Here is a 16,905-nt window from a genome sequence, read left to right as displayed (position 1 = left end):
TCTTTCTTTCTTTCTTTCTTTCTTTCTTTCTTTCTTTCTTTCTTCCTTCCTTCCTTCCTTCCTTCCTTCCTTCCTTCCTTCTTTCTTTCTTTCTTTCTTTCTTTCTTTCTTTCTTTGTTTCTTTTTATATTTCTTCAGTTTCTGTTGTTATGTCTCTATTTTTCATTTCTGATTTTGTTAATTTGGATACTGTCTCCATGTTCTTTTGTTATTTTGACTTAGGGTTTATCTATCCTGTTGAACCAGCTTTTGTGTTTGTTCATTCTTTATACAGTTCTCTTTGTCTCTAATTGGTTGACTTCTGCCCTGTAAAATGATTGTTTCCTGCCCTCTACTGCACATGGATGTGTTTGCTTCTTTCTGTTGTAGAGCTTCAGGTATGCTGTTACGTTGCTAGTGTAGGGTCTCTCGGATTTCTTTATGAGGGCAATTAGTGCTATGAAAATTTCCTTTTAACATTGCTTTCATTGTGTCTCATTAATTGGAGTATGCTATGCCTTTTACTTCATTGAATTTTAGAAAGTCTTTATTTTATTTTTTCCCTGACAAAGTTATCATTGAGTACAGAGTTGTTCTGTTTCCATGGGTATGTGAGCTTTCTGTTGTTTTTGTAGTTATTAAAATCTAGATAGTCCATGGTCATTCATGGGATTATTTCTATCGTCTTATATCTGTGGAGGGCTTTTTGTGACTAATTATATCGTCAATTTTGGAGAAGATACCATGACATGCTGAGAAGAAGGTATATACTTTTGTTTGGGGCTGAAATGTTCTGTATATATCTGTTAAGTTCTTTTAATTCCTAACTTCTCTTAATTTTACTGTGTTTCTGTTTAGGTTCTGTTTCAGTGGCCTGTCTATTGTTAAGAGCTGAGTGTTGACATCTCCCCTCCCCCCATTTTTGTATGTGGTTCAATTTGTGCTTTGAGCTTTAGCAAAGTTTCTTTTATGAATGTGGTTGTCCTTGCACGTGGGACATACATTTTCAGAATTGAGACTTCCTCCTGGTGGATTTTTTCCTTGATGTGTATGAAGTATACTTTTCAATCTTTTTTGATAGCTTTTGGTTGAAAGAATATTTATTGAATATTGGAATGGCTACTGCAGTTTGTTTCTTGGGACGGTTTGTTTGAACAACTTTTTTTTTCCAGCCTTTTAATCTGAGGTAGTATCTATCTTTTTCACCTTGGAATAATTCTTGTATGCAGCAAAATGTCATATCCTGCTTCCATATATAACCTGTTAGCTTGTATCTTTTTATTGGGGAATTGAATCTACTGATGTTGAAAGATGTTAAAGACAGGTAATTGTTAGTTCCTGTTATGTTTGTTGTTGGAGATAGTATTATGTGTGTGATTCTCTCCTTTGAGGTTTGTTGAGAGATGTTTATTTTCGTGATTTTTTCTTTGATATAGTTACCCTCCTTGTGTTGGAGTTTTCCACCTAGATTTCTCTTTAGGGCTGGAATGGTAGATAGATATTGTTTAAATTTAGTTTTATCATATGATATTTTATTTTCTCCATTTATTATGATTGACAACTTGGTGGATGTAGTAGCCTGTGCTGGCATTTGTGTTCTCTCTCTCTCTCTCTCTCTCTCTCTCTCTCTCTCTCTCTCTCTCTCTCTTCCTTTTCCTTTTTTATTAGATTATAGCATTTGTGTTCTCTTATGGTCTGCATGATATCTGTTCAGGATCTTCTGGCATTTAGAATCTATTATGAAAAGTTGGAAATATTCTGATAGATCTGACATTATATGTTACTTGACAGTTTTACGTTAACACATTTAAAAATTCTTTCTTTTTTCTGTGCATTTAATGTTTTGCTTATTATGTGCATGGAGTATTTTCTTTTCTGGTACAATTTACTTGGTGTTCTGTAGGGTCCTTGTAAATTTATGGCTATCTCTTTCTTTAGTTTGGGGAAGTTTTCTTCTATGATTTTGCTCAACAGGTTTTCTGGTCCTTTAAGTTGGAAATTTTTGTTTTCTTCAATTCCTATTATTCTTAATTTTGGTGTTTCATTGTATCTTGGATTTCCTGGATGTTTGAGGTTGAGCTTTTCATACTTTGCATTTTCTTTGATCACTGTCAATATCATCTATGGTGTTTTCTAAGCCTGTGATTCTGTCTTCTTTCTCTTGTATTCTTTTAGTAATGCTTGTATGTGTAGTTCATGATCTCTTTCCTAGGTTTTCCACTTTTAGGGTTGCCTCCATTTGTGATTTCATTGTTTCTACCTCAATTTTTAGGACTTAGACTGCTTTGTTCAATTCCTTTACCTGTTTAGCTGTGTTTTCCAGTATATATTAAGTGAAATATTTATATCCTCCTTAAAATTTCTCTATTATCTTTGTGATATGGAATTTTAGTTCAGAGTTATTCTTTTCCAGTGCGATGGCATATCCAGGGGTGGCTGTGATGAGAGATGTGGATGCTAATGGTGCCAAAATATATTGGCTTGTGTGGCTGATGTTCTTACGCTTGCCTCTTGCCATCTGGTTATCTCTGATGTTAACTGTCCTGAATGTCTCTTTCTGGAACCTGCCTCCTCTGTACCTTGTTGCAGCAAATCCCCAGTGAGACCTGTTTTCCTGGCTGCAGGAGATCTCTTGGGAGACCTGCAGACTTCAGAGTGGTGAGAAGGGTAGATACTGCTGATCTAAGCTGACAGAGGTGCAGACTGGAAGGGACATAGCTTTAAAAGCAGAGGGGAGGGGAACTGCTTCACTGGTCTCCTTGGGGCTCCTAGCTGGCGCACTTATTTGGGAGGTTGCCTCACCTGTTGTGCTGGCTGCAGCAGATCTCCTAGGATTCCAGAAAACTGTAGGATTGTGAGAAGCGCAGACACGCCAATCTTCCCCATCAGAGAAACAGACTGAGAAGACACAAATTGGATTTGAAAACTTTGTAGTTTGTGAGAAATGATTTTCTATTACATTAATAGTTTATGTATTTTACACATGTCAACTTGAATATAATATGGAAGTTGATTTCTTGAACTTTGAAGGGATTGACATGGCAAGAAAGAGTAAATATTTTATAAAAGTAAGTTTGCATGCAGAATCACAGATGGCATCTCATAATTCTGAAAATATAGTCTTTTTATTTTGTAAAACAATAGTAGTTGCTATCTTGGCAGCAGATGCTGAGTTTAGGACTGTATCTTTTATCTTCAATTCTTCCTTCTTTAATGGGAAGGTGTTTAAGCTGCTGAGTTAGAATTATATCTTTACTGAATCAGTTTAACTCCTTTGAGCTGCACCATGCGTTATGTTTTTAATCTCATCACTTAGAGATGATTAATCAGGAGGGCAAGATGATCTTAGGGACACGGTGAGATACAGGATAGCTTGACCCACTTAAGTAATTCATCAAAACACAAAGAGAAAAACAACTACTATGTTAATTTTCGGGTGATGCCCAAGTAAAGAAAAGAAGGCGTATGACATGTCACTTAAATCAGAGTATATTAATAATAAGATATTTAGTAGGAAAGAAATTCCTAATGAATAAGTTGGGGGAGAGTTATATAAAAACAGCTCTATCTCTGGGTATTGCTTCTTGGAAAATGGATGTTTCCAAGAGGGTGTAGACAAATAAGAAAATATGAAGGCACAATGCTCATGCTGTAGCTTCAATTACAGAAAGCTTGAGAAGATATCAGTTGATGTTGTCCTTCAGAAATTCCATGTTCCTGACAATAACGGTCTCAGAGTTATTTGTTATTTCAGGCAGAGCATCCACATCAAGTCAGTCATAGCAAGAGATAGACATGCTGGTGATAGACAGGCATAAACCAGAGGTCATCACTTGTTTTCTCCCAAGAATCGGAAGCATTTACAGTTCTTACAAACTAGATGAGATTGAATAACGTACTGCCAAAAGAATTTGCTTTCCACCTGCCAGATGGTGAAAACTACATAGATGATTTTCTTTTTTCTTGTTTTTGGTTCCATTTTACTTTATATTTTATTTTTTGAAACTATAGTATAATTACATAACCCCTCATTCCTTTTATTCCTCCAAACCCACCAACATACCTCTTATTTTCTTTCAAATTCACATTTTTTCTATCCTATATAAAATTATTTTAGTGCACTAATTTGAAAAATTATACAAAATCCAGAATTTTCCAAAATAAAAAATTAAAAAAAAAACAACATAGAAATGGTAAGGGAGATAAATGTACCTACTTATATTAAGATAATTTTCTTAGCACAACTTTTTCTTGAAGTAAAAATTTATAAGTATGATATCATAAAAACAAGTTAAGCAAAGAAACAATTAGATAAATGGAAAACAATATTTACAGGGCATCTGTGATAATCAATGAAGAAATTTAGAGCTTGTAGATAAAATTATTGTTTTCCAAGTGCCTTCTTCACTGGATTTGTGAAAATTATCAGAAGACAATAATTTCTACCAAAACTGGAATGGGTATGGAATTGAAGGCATTTCTATTTTCTTTTAAATTTCAGCCAGCAATTAATTCACTCCAAGATCCCACAATATCAAGCAAAGACTTTTTATAGAAACTGAAGTATAAACCCAATCTGGAGATTAAAACGTTTTATATAGTAACACTACATAATTTTGATCAAGTTATCTCCCTTAGGTGCTATATTTGATTGTACTGACTAATGAGTAAGAATTAAGGATAGTGTTTGTATCAATTGTGTATAAAGAAAGAAACAACTAAGGGAGTGTCCACACTATATTTTAAAACTTCTGAAAATTCTGTATTTCAAGTTGAGTAATATGGAAGTATTTGTTTATTTTTTCATGATGTAACAGGCATTATGTTATATAGTTGTAGGTAAATAGCAAGTGCACCTAAGTAAATCATAAAAAGATTTATCTGAGAATTTAGAAAGGAGGTTATTATATAACATATGTAAAAGAAAATGCCCTTAAGTGAATATAGCATATTCATGGATTAAAAACTCTTTACAGGTAAAGAGAAAAAAACAATAGCTAATGATATCAAGAGAAGAATTACAACTGGACACCATGTAGGCACTTTACAGATTACAAATGTCCTTAATGGATAGCTTTGCTTGCCCAGCTAATGAGCTATTTTATGTTGAGCATACAATATATTCTTAATTTTAATTTTATTGGCTATTTTATTTATTTACATTTCTAATGCTATTCCCCTCCAATTTTCCTTTCCACAAACCACCTATCCAATCCCCCTCATCCCTGATTCTATGAGGGTGCTCCACCACCCACCCACCCACACGTATCTCACTGCTCTAGGATTCCCTTATACTGGAACATTGAGGACCAAGGGCTGATGCCAATTGAAGAGAACACATGGAGGGAGGGATCCATGACTCCAGCTGCATGTGTAACAGAGGATGTCCTTATCTGACATTAATTGGAGCATACAATATTTTTAATGGTTTAAAAATACATTATATTATGTTATCTGGGTAAATTGGCAGATATTTGGAAGCCAACATAGAGTTTACATGAGATTTCTAATGTTACTCTTAATATTTGATCATGTAGAAACAATGCATTAATAGTGATTGGTGCACATAAATTCCTGAAAATAATAGATATGAGGGCATAGAAATTGTCAGTGCTTGAGTACTGCCTGCTCCTCCACACATTAGTTTGATTCCCAGTACTCAGATGGCTACTCACAACCATCCATAATTCTACTCCTAGGGATCCAGTGTCTTTTTCTGAACTCCATTGGTAGTAAGGAATAATGTGGTACACAGGCATTCATGGGGACAAAATACTAATATAAATTAACTAGTAAATGAAAATAACAAATTAAATAAAATAATCATATTATATTATTTAAATGAGAAAAAGATATATTGATTGGTTAGTAAAGTAAATGCAGACCAAATAAATTTTTTTGTACAGCATTTATGTGGAAGAATAAACAGTAAGTGATGTACTTCAGAAGAAAATGGAATATTAAGAATGCCCAAAAGTAGCATTGGCAGACTTCTTTAGATGGAGCTTGGAAGATGAAGGGGAAGTAAATTACTAAAATAATGTAACAAATTTTTTTTTTTAAGTTTTCACACATTTTTGTGGTTTGTAGATGTTTCTGCAAACATTTTTCCTCTTGTGGTTTTTTATTATTATTATTTTCTTTATTTACATTTCAAATGCTATCCCGAAAGTTCCCTATACCCTCCTCCCGCCCCTGCTCCTCTACCCACCCACTCCCACTACTTGGCCCAGGCTTTCCCTTGTTTTTGAAAGGCCCCTATGCAATGGAGGGTATGCCTTCTGGTCTGTCAGGCAAAGGGACACCATTGGTGCACTGAGGGACACTGTCAAGGATGAAGATTTGTTCTTCTGCCTTCTGTGAACTTGAGAATAACCTCCTAACTCTGACGGAACCCATATCCCACTAGTGCATATCCTCACTGCGCCTTTACTCCTCACAACTCCACTTAATTTCACATTGTTCCCTTCTGTATGAGCTTCTGATAACTATGAAGGGGCAGAGAAAGGCATTTCTTTTTTATTTTCTATTTAAAAAAGAAGTAAAATAATAATAGTAAACCAACCTAGATATAACCCTCTCATTATTTAAAAGAGAAAGTGAATTATATCATATCTCTTAATGGATGTAACATATACTATTAATTTTCTCACTTAAAATGATAATCATTTTATTTTATAAAATATTTTCTTAATTTATATGAGCATTTCATCTTAATGTATTGCACACCATGTGCATGCCCAGTTAAAACTAGGGTAGAAAAAGGACATGGGATCTCCTGTGATTTTTACATATGTAAATATGCAAATTTACAAACACACACTCATATCTTCTCTCCTCTTCCTTGCATATGTGTGTGTGTGTGTGTGTGTGTGTGTGTGTATGTGTGTGTGCACATATATTTGAAAGTATGCATGTTTTAGCATATATGTGGAGGTCAGAGAACAACTTGTCTGATTAAATCTGTTCTTTCACTATGTGCATATAGAGGATGGAACTATCAGATTATCAGGCTTAGCTACAATTACATAATGATTTACATAACTGTCTCTAAAAACATTTTAAAATTTCAACAATAAAATAGAACAGATTGTGTATAAATTTATTTTGTTTAGTTTATTTATAAAATGTATCAATATTTTTTTCTTTGTTTTTTTTTTATTATTTTCTTTATTTACATTTCAAATGCTAATCCGGAAGTTCCCCATACCCTCCCCCTGCCCCTGCTCCCCTACCCACCCACTCCCACTTCTTGGCCCTGGCCTTCCCCTGTGCTGGGTCATATAAAGTTTGCAAGACCAAGGGGCCTCTAATAATATAAAATATCTGTCTACTTAACAAAGTAAAATAAAGTTATGTAATATGGGTTAAGAAAACACTCCTTAGGCAGAAGTGACTGGTTTTATTTTGGTCAGCATTTGGACAGTAAGTTGAATGTAAGATCTATTTTGAAATATCATGATTCTTGTTTAGTCCATCACGCAGTTTATGGTATATAAATACCAAATAAACTGGTATTAAGCACCAAAACATTCTACCACGTTCTTTAGTTTAGAATTGATCTTACATGTTGATGATAATGCACAGAGATAAAAATATTCATTCTAACAAAGATATGATATTTACCCGATATGGAAACTTGCATGTTGTTTGTACTTGATATTGTGAGGCTTTGTTTTACTTGAATAACTGCAGGGCAAGGGCTTTCAAATACTATTTCAGATGAAGCCCCTTATTCAAAATCGAGTTTTATAAATTGAGTTCTACACTCAGCAGGACTTAGCTATTGTTTAACAGCAAAAAAGGGGAGTCTGCTAAAGACAAACAGTTATGAAGGTAAACCAATTTGAAGGAAAGCAAATTTCTAAATGTACTTCAGTGCAGACTGGCCATGTGTCATGGTTAACCTGAGGCAGGCCTAGGTTTTGCACACTGATTGTATGTAATTACTCAGTGTACTGTTTTATTTTCAAATGGCATTATTCAGATGATAAATTATACAATTGTCCTTGCTACAGGATATAAGGACTTGCAAAAGAGAAGTATCATCCAAGAGCAGCTCAGAGACTGGAAAGGAGAAGGGTTACAGCTGTCTAAAAAAAAGTCTTTTTTTTTTTTAGATCACACCTCCACAATTTTTTTGAAATACCATTTTAGAAGATATTCATGAGCCAAACTTCCTTTCAAAATAAGAAATATTCCTAAAATATACCAAATGAACCAGAGAAAGAAATTTAGATTATATAATCATAATATTTTTTAAGAAATCCAGTTTATATAATCATAATGTTTTTCAAAAATACTAACTGTAAATAATTCAAATTTTCTTAATGTAGCATTGCTTAATATTTGTTTCTTTCAACTAGTTTTAGCATGAAGTGTTTATTAAAAGGAAAATAATTACTATTATTTGTTTCGTTTTATATTTTTAACTTTGGGAAACAGGATTTCACTATATAGCTTTGGCTTGCCTGAAACTGTTCCTAAAGACAATGCTAATCTTGAAATTCATGAGCTCCTGCATCCTGAGTGTTGGGATTAAAGGTTAGGAACCTCTTAGCTTAGTGAGAATTACTGTTCTTATAAAGAAGAGTACCATATGCTTTATTATCCAAGTCAGGATTCTTGAGCGGGAAAGAAGAGTGTATACAATANATTAACAATTAAGCCATGAAGTTAGGTTAGAGTCCACATGAGTCTCAGTTCACTGAGCTCGCTGTGTATCACCATCAAATCTGAGCATAATTCCCAAATCAATATCTACNTCTTTGTCTTATACTTAAAAGATAAATGTCTGTTCCCCACTCCCAAGCAGCACAGGGAGATAGGAAAATAGGATAAGATGGAATGCTAAGATCTGTCAAGCTGCCATCACTGGGCAATTTCCTAGACAGGGCCAGTTAAGAAAGAATTGATCACATTTCAATAAAATGCTTAATATGAAGAATTTTTGCAAAATAAAAATGAATGAATCAGTGAAGTACAGTTGGACATTTCATTTATTAAGATAAATTAGCTAAGAAATTGCATGGATAGAATTCAATTTTGCTGTGTGGATGAATTTGTGACATGGGATGAATATACATATAATAAAAAATATTTTATAATGTAGTTTGTGACATTTTTATTATTTTGGGATTTTATTATATGATAAAGCTTTATGAAATATAAAAATTTGATAAAGGAAAAAAATCTAAATTGCCCAAGAGTTGGTGAAAAGACTTGAAAGTGGGTAAAAATCTAAGGTTTTGTAGATTGTATACTTTTATTAAGCCAGGAACCGAACTTAGTACAGTTTAATTTAATAATGAAGCATGGTTTGAGTGACAGTATATATTGTCTTTCTAATATGTCTATTATTTCCATCTCAGGTAAAGGGGGCAACATGAACCTGATAACTGGCCATTATTGTAGATTTGCTGCAAAAAACATTTGAAATCTCCTGGATATGTGGTATGACCTTGGACTACAAACCCTGATCCTATCCCACATAGCCCAAATTTGCAATCTCATTCTGGATCTCTTTCTTTGTGTCTCTCTGTTTCTCTCTGTTTCAGCCTCTTTCTTTTCAGTACCTCTTTTGTTTTTTTCTTTTCTATTCCTGTCCCTGTGCCACTAATAGTGATAGTCATCTTTATATGCATTTGGCAGGTTAGTTACTACATTCACATGTGGTCTCCTTCCCACCACCTATATTCCCTAAATAGTCATTTATTGCCTATTTCTTTAATTATCTTATTTTGAGTATGCCATCTTTGTTTTATTTGGACTTATGTAAATCTGGAGAATTAAATGAATTCACTATCCAATTTGACTATGTTCTGTGAAAGCCTCCTTTTTTTTTCTCCTCTAGAGCATGCTTTGGTTCATATCATTTTCTGCTCTCTACTTCTGATTTGCTTTTGGGCTGCTGACCACATGTGATCTGATCTTACAAGACCAGTGTTATGTCACATCCTTAGTGGTGGCATCCTGCCTTGAAAAGACCAGTGTCAGAAGTAGTGCATTGTCAAATGCATACAACAACCTACATTCATTTGCATTTCATAACTATGACACAATCTACTTCCAGGAAATAATGTTGAATTTTCCAACAGTAAACTTTCGATAGGCTTGTTCACAAAGCTATATATGTATATTAATACACCTGAGATGCTTTTCTGAGTATTTGAAAGGTGTGTTAAGATACCATATTTCCTGATCTGTTTCTGAACTCTGTTTGTCATTTGACACCATTAAACAGGTGTTTTATGCTTTTGTCCTTTCTACTCCACTAAGCAGTTTAAAAACCTAAATCAAAATGTTGATGATGCTCATTAGAAGAGAGTTTAGACTGTTGTTTTAGGTACATAGGTTTGCCCATTTAATTAAAAAAAAAAAAAAAAAAAAAAAAAAAAACCTTCAGTGCCTGTTCTACACTGAGTGATATCTTTATTTAAATAGGTACTTCTCAATCAGTGGGTTACCTCCCCTTTGGGGAAATGAATGACCCTTTAACAGGGGTCACATAAGACCATCAGAAAACACAGGTATTCAGTTGCACAATCACAGTTATGAAATAGCCACAAAAAATAATTTTATGATTAGGATTCACCACAACATGAGGAACTGTATTAGGATTATCGCCTTTGGATGGTTGAGAACTATTAATTTAAGTGTATAGCTGTATTTTTCATTTTCAAATACACATTAATAAAAGTTGTGCAAACATTTCTCAGTGTCAATACAAGTCTATGAAATACTAATCCTGAATGTGCCTATTAGAAATAAATTAAAAGTTGCTAATGAAAACAACTAATTAATATTTCATCATATTCATATTAACTTCAGACTTCATATTAAGACTCTGAATTAGGGGCACTGAGATGTACCTCTTTAAAGACTAGATCGTCTCTTATTGTATATATATTTACTATCTACTTTATTTTTATAGTGCATATTTAGAAAAACGTACTTATGAGGTAACAATGGTGCATTAATGATGTGTCTTGGTGGGATAGCTCTTGCAAGGGGAACATGATTGAGATTCTCCTCCAATGTCATCCACAGAAATTTCAATGAAAAGTCATGACAGCACTGTAATGAAGTTAGCCCCATTGTCCACACTGATGCAAAGTGTTGATAATACTAAACTCTTTAGAACATATTGGAATGAGAGGTTATCTGTTCTATGATTTTAGGATCTTCTGTATATTAGCTACTAAAAGGATTACGTAGTGAAAGGGGAAGATTTATGGGAAACACTATAAAGGGAGACAGGTTATGTGAGAATTGAACCTGATCATTTTCACCTCCTCACTTCACTCCCATAAGAGAAAAGTCATTGTAATTTGACGTGAAAGACATTTCCCATGAAAGAGAGCAGAAATGGGAAATATATGTACTTTGAGATTGCAAGGTAATTTAGGCAACTTTCCCTTCAATGTATCCATGGAAACTATGATGTTGACATATCAGCAATATGTGGTGGATTTGCAGATTCACCCAGCCCTCCTTTTGTTCTTCTTTCTTCGTGCATAATCCCAGAGACAAACACACATGGAAAGGCACAACATCCTTATTACTATTGTGTTATTATTTGTACATCTTTGAGAACATGACAATTTTTAAAATAAAACTCTGTAGAAAAGTTTTTATACAGTATTAGCAAAATTTTTACTGTCTACAGAATTCTCTGCTCCTGTTTTTCAAAACCACTCTGTGTTATTCAGGTTTCATAGCAGAAAATCCTCCATTTTGAAGATGTTGCAAAACTATCTAGTTCATTGAACATTTAATGTTAACCTGCTATGCAAAAATGAATAAATAAGACTAGTATTTGAAAAAAATCAATTGAACAAATATATAATCAATAAATTAATCCATATTTCAAGCATATTTAGCATCTTTCTTTTTAAAAGATACTATTAGCAACCCAATAATGACTAGGTTGGCTTCTAAAGCTAAATGTAGTATTTTTCTACTTCATGTAAATGTAAATTTACATGTGCCTTTGATTTTTCACTTATAATCTCAGCTCAAGTGGCACAGAGATACCAGGTCACCTCACAGTTACTAGCAAGTCAGTCTAATACATTTGCTGAGTTCCTGGCTAGGGAGAGATCATGTATCAAAAAATAGGTGGATAGTACCTGAGGGACAATACCAGAGGCTATGCTCTGAAACCACATGCATGGACACATTCTTATGTAGAAGTTACCCAAACACAGAGGAGCATATAGTTATATAACCACTCATGCACAAGCATTCATATGCACACAAACACAGAAAGATAATCACTTTAATTAATCTTAAATTGTTAATATATGCTTCTACTGATGCTCAAAGAGGAATAATGTTCAGGTTGAGTCCACTGCATATCATAGTGTGGTGATGATAATGTTATACTATATTTTTTCTGAATTATACCTTGGCAGTTGTTCATACTTATATACTAGTGAATATAAGTGGAATAAAATTATTTTATAAACATTTATGTAGCTTTCAGAAAAGAATACAAATGAATCCATCTCCTTACTCTAGAACAATGAATGGAGAGAAAGTCATATTAACCATAAGGAAATATGTAACTTGAGCTACACTTCACCAGAATCTTGTTTTCATTAAACCATAGATTTCTGCATAAGTATAGAAACATATAGTATGCAAAAACACCAATATGAATACTTATTTCTATAGTCTTGGAATACAGTAGTGCATAATGACTATTCCCTGATATGAATCAGGAGTATGTGGGGGGTTTTTTTGGAAGAAAAAAGTACTTTTTATTTATAAGGGGGCATTTAACACTTGGTATTTATAGCAACATTGGTCCAGGCAATCCCACATATTTCAAAGCAGCTACGGAACTTCTGGGACTGTGAATGGGTTCACATCTAATTCAGCATCTTTGAGAACAGACCCTTACCAGCACTGGGAAGCTGTCAATGGCCAGAATGACAATCAGTCTGCAAACCAGGGGACTTAGGTGGAGAAACAGTATCTGCATTTAATGTAACACAAAGTCAAAGAAGTCTCAGCTGCCTTCCCAGGGGACCCAGAGGATTAGGACAGTTTCTTTGCTGCTGCTGTTCAGACCCATCAAAGAGCATCTTCAGAGGGTGCACCAAAGAATACAAGTGAGCCAAGGAGACTCCAAGAGCCACACCTCAGTCTAAGAGCACAGTCAGCACTTAGCGGAAGAATGGAAGGCGAGAGAAACAGTGCGAGTAGCTGTTTGCAGTGGAGCAGATGGCTAGGTGAGGGTAATGAGGGTCTGGCCCTAAATGAGGAAGAGGAAACAAAGCAACATGGATGTCCTTGTTCTTCAATCACATACAATCCAGGTGAGGGCATACAAGCGCCACATGCTGTGTGACAGGGTTACTCTTCCTCAAGGGGATCCAAGAGAAGAAAATCAGACCTTCAGGGTGATCAGCAGAAAAGAGGCAGTCCTGTTTCTGTATGTAAACATGCTGTGTCATGCCACCTCTCATGCACACCCACCAAAAGCAGTCCCATATATATGGGACAAGAAGACTTCACCCTGTGGCAGCTGGGGTTTGACCACACTCACACGTGTGTATCAATCATCATCAATGACTTGACAGATGATAATTCTCAGAAGTATCTTCTGGCTGCCAGGTCTTAACGCCTCTCACAGACATATATTTGAAACCCATGGGAATCCCATGGGAGTGTGTGGCTGGGTTCACAGGGGCAACAGTCTCTCAGAGTGCTGCAGGAGTGAGCTGTATTGGGCCACACTTCCTTCTCCATCTCTGTAAACAGGCCAAGGGGCTTCTCGTGGGAGATGGAAGGAAAGGTCTCCCTCTTCTCGATCCACTTCCAAGTTTTCTTCCTTTCTAATGTGCACTGAGCGCTGCAGGACCAGTCTAACTACAGAAAGCAGCAGGTGAAAGAAGTCTGTGATCTTTGCATCGATTAATTAAATAACGTGAAATGTGCATGGTGGGAGCCACCTGTCTATTCCAGCATCACCGGCATCCAGCTCACGGATCTCAAGGGCTCTGTTCATGGGGACAACTGCTTTTCTCCCAACACCAACACGCTGGAGGGAGTCTGGCCTCATCACTCCTAGGGTCTAATTTTTTGTATGTCCACTGGATCACTCAGTGCCTGATTGTGCCTGGAATGTTGGCTGTGCTGCAAAGTGCTTAAGTGTGAAGGGGTGGCGGGAGGAAAGAGGTACATAGCAAAGAGTCGTCGGTGGCAACAAGTGTGACACAGGTAGAAAACTAGAAGCTCTGAGACTCGGAATTCAACAAATGTGGTTCAGATGTTCTGGCACAGAAACAGAAAAGCAAATGTGGAGGCTACCCAACAGTCTGCCTGGTAGCCTTGTTTGTTTTGTTTATTCTATCTCAGGGATGCCTATGTGGAGTCTACAAACACAGATTCGTGAGAGCAGATGAGCCCCATCCTTTCAGAGGAAGCTCTGGAGTCCGTCTGCTTCAATACTCTGGTAATTTGACATCAGCTAAAGTGAAATGATTGCCAGACCTGCAGCAGAGGCCGCTCTCACATAACACCGTCTGTCTGTCCCAGGCAGACCTCAGTCCTTCTTGTCATCCTTTTGCAGCTGACTTTTTGTGGTCCCTAGGTTTTTCCACACCTCTGTGTACGTTAAGGTCCCAATGAAGACAAACAAGGTGCCCAGCCAGTGCCACCTAGTGAACTGGTTCTGGAAGTACAAGATAGAAAAGATGAGGCTCACAAATTTGCGCAGAGTCACAACCAGTGTGACGGTGAGGGAGGCACACTCTGTTGTAAGGAAGAACACGCCCCGGATGCACACGTATTGAGTCACAACGTTCATGAGGAGGTAGAACCACATGATGGGCATTGTCACACCGATGACTGGAACTTGATAGAGTTCAGACTTATTGAACAGAACAACGTGGTCATAAATATCAGAGGCCAAGAAGATGAAACCAGGAAGTGGAAGGGCATGATTATAAAATAACACCTCCTTGGAATGTTTCCCAAACTGTCTGTACAGAGTCTCCTGGAAGATGCCCATTCTTGCTGACATCAGCAGAGCGAAGGTCAGTGGCACAATACCTAGTAACCACCACGCAAAGGCCTGGAATCCGTCCTTGTCACTAAAGCCAGACTGGACAGTCTCCTGCTTTGCTGACATGAAAGTGAAAATAAATATCCCTGCAGACACTAGGGCAATGGAGGTATACTTGAACATACTGTATCTTTTCTTCAAAATGAAAATTCCTAGAATCATGTTGGCAATCAGAGAGCCTGATCTGAATATCATATGCAGAGGAATGGCGATGTTCAGATTCAGGGCATAGATGTTCACCACGCTGACAGTGAAGAACATGGTCACCATGATGGCATAGTACCTTATTGGGATAGCTGGTGGCTTCCTTCCCAAGTCAGCTTCAAAAAGGAAGCCTTCCACAGCATTAAATAAGAACTGCGCAAACATGACAATGTTCCCGCATCCTAGATGTGTCCGGGCCAGCAGCTCTAGGAAGATCACATTACTGCAGCAGCCTGCAAACACCAGGCCCACCGCGAAGGCCAGGAGCATGGCCGGTGCAGGGCATGAGAGCCAGTGCGCAGAAATAGCGCCCTTTCAGTTCGCTACCCTAGAAAGTCTGCGCGCAACATCACCACCAGCGGTTCCCTCCCTGAGGGCCATCTTGATCAACTCTTCCTCCGCAGCTATGTGTTTTTAAATCAAGTAATTCAGTATAAATGTATTTCATAGAGAGCACATTTTGATTTGTAATGAAAGATTATGGTAAGAACAATAAAATCTGTGCCTTTCACTAAGTATGCTTTTAAATGCACTCCAAAGTAATATTTTTAGATAAGTTAAAAATAAGTTTAACTTTAAATTATAAATAACAAAGTAGAATACTGATTTTAAGACCAAAGTAAGATGCTATTACAATGCCTTATCTAATGAAAATGAATATAGACAATACATATGTTACATATGATGTCAGTTAAGATTTATGTTTAATTTTTCAATGCACACTTCTACATATAATTAGCAAAGACATATTAAAATTTTCACCCTATCTCTATTGCATATATAATATTATCTTATCAAAAATGACATGATTGCAGAAATGTGTACTTGTTTATGGAGTCCATGCTTTCTATAGAGTTCATGCTTTCTAGTGTTTCCTGGATTATACTTGTGTTGAAGTATGACTAATTTTCCATAATTTTAAAAGTCATTTGGATATAAATTTAGTTTTGTAAGAACATCCTATTCTATTCAATGGTCTTTATTTTTAAATCAGATTTAGCATCAATCTACTAATAGACATGCAGAATATTTTATTAAAATTTCTTTGAAACCCTATAGGTGGGACAATAATATGAACTAATCAGTACCCCCAGAGCTCCTTCCTCTAGCTGCATATATAGCAGAAGATGGCCTAGTTGGCCATCATTGGGAAGAGAGGCCTCTTTGTCTTGCAAACTTTATATGCCCCATACAGGGGAATGCCAGGGCCAGGAAGTAGGAGTGAGTGGGTAAGGGAGCAGGGTACGGGGAGGTATAGGGGACATTTGGGATAGCATTTGAAATGTAAATGAAGAAAATATCTAATAAAATAATTAAAAAAAGAAAAATTACAAAGAGAGGAACTTATTTATTACTATTCATTATCTTAATATATTTATTTATTATATCACTATTCTTAGTTAAATTATTTCATTATTACTTCAATATTAATATACCATAATTTTATTTATATTTATTGGGGTTTTTTTTTATATATCTTGTAGGGTACCATACACTATTAGGTTTATTTCTTGGTATTGCTAGTTTTCAATGTTACATTTATGTTTTATTTCTAATTTTAATGTCTATCACTGGAATTGAAAGATATAATGTTTCCAAAATGACAGTACTTTGTGATACTGGTTGTAGGAGGGTACTAAGCATTG

The 16,905-nt window shown here is 35.8% G+C and overlaps 1 pseudogene across 1 annotated transcript; it reads right to left on the bottom strand.

Moving 5' to 3' along the window:
* Positions 1-14,533: 14,533 nt before the first annotated feature.
* On the bottom strand, positions 14,534-15,594 carry LOC110322506 (annotated as a pseudogene). Its single transcript, XR_002380573.1, has one exon. The product of XR_002380573.1 is annotated as a UDP-xylose and UDP-N-acetylglucosamine transporter pseudogene (transcript).
* Between the last annotated feature and the right edge of the window lie 1,311 nt (positions 15,595-16,905).

This window comes from Mus pahari, chromosome 5, assembly GCF_900095145.1.
Source record: "Mus pahari chromosome 5, PAHARI_EIJ_v1.1, whole genome shotgun sequence".
Lineage (NCBI taxonomy): Eukaryota > Metazoa > Chordata > Mammalia > Rodentia > Muridae > Mus > Mus pahari.
The sequence above is the reverse complement of the archived record's forward strand: the minus strand, read 5'-3'. Positions and strand labels throughout refer to the sequence as shown.